The sequence below is a fragment of the Cebus imitator genome, unplaced genomic scaffold, assembly GCF_001604975.1.
Source record: "Cebus imitator isolate Cc_AM_T3 unplaced genomic scaffold, Cebus_imitator-1.0 Scaffold139, whole genome shotgun sequence".
NCBI classification, from domain to species: domain Eukaryota; kingdom Metazoa; phylum Chordata; class Mammalia; order Primates; family Cebidae; genus Cebus; species Cebus imitator.
In genome coordinates, this window is record NW_016107454.1 from 625,234 (window position 1) to 625,565 (window position 332).

Below are 332 nucleotides of genomic sequence, written 5' to 3' on the forward strand. Positions count from 1 at the left end.
TGGAGGGAGGGCCTGTCGCTCTCCGGCACGTGCACCGAAGATTGAAGGGAGGGCCCGTCGCTCTCCAGCAGGAGCACGAGGAGTGGAGGGAGGGCCTGTCACTCTCCAGCAGTGCACCAAGGATTGGAGAGAGGGCCAGCAGGGAAGGGAGGGACTGTCACTCAGCACGTGCAGATTGGAGGGTGGGCCATCTCTCTCTAGCAAGAGCACAGGAGTGGAGGGAGGGCCCATCTCTCTAGCAGGAGCATCAAGGATGGGAGGGAGGGCCCTTCACTCTCCAGCTCGTCCACCCAGTGGAGGGAGTGCCTGTCACTTTCCAGCAGGAACAGGAG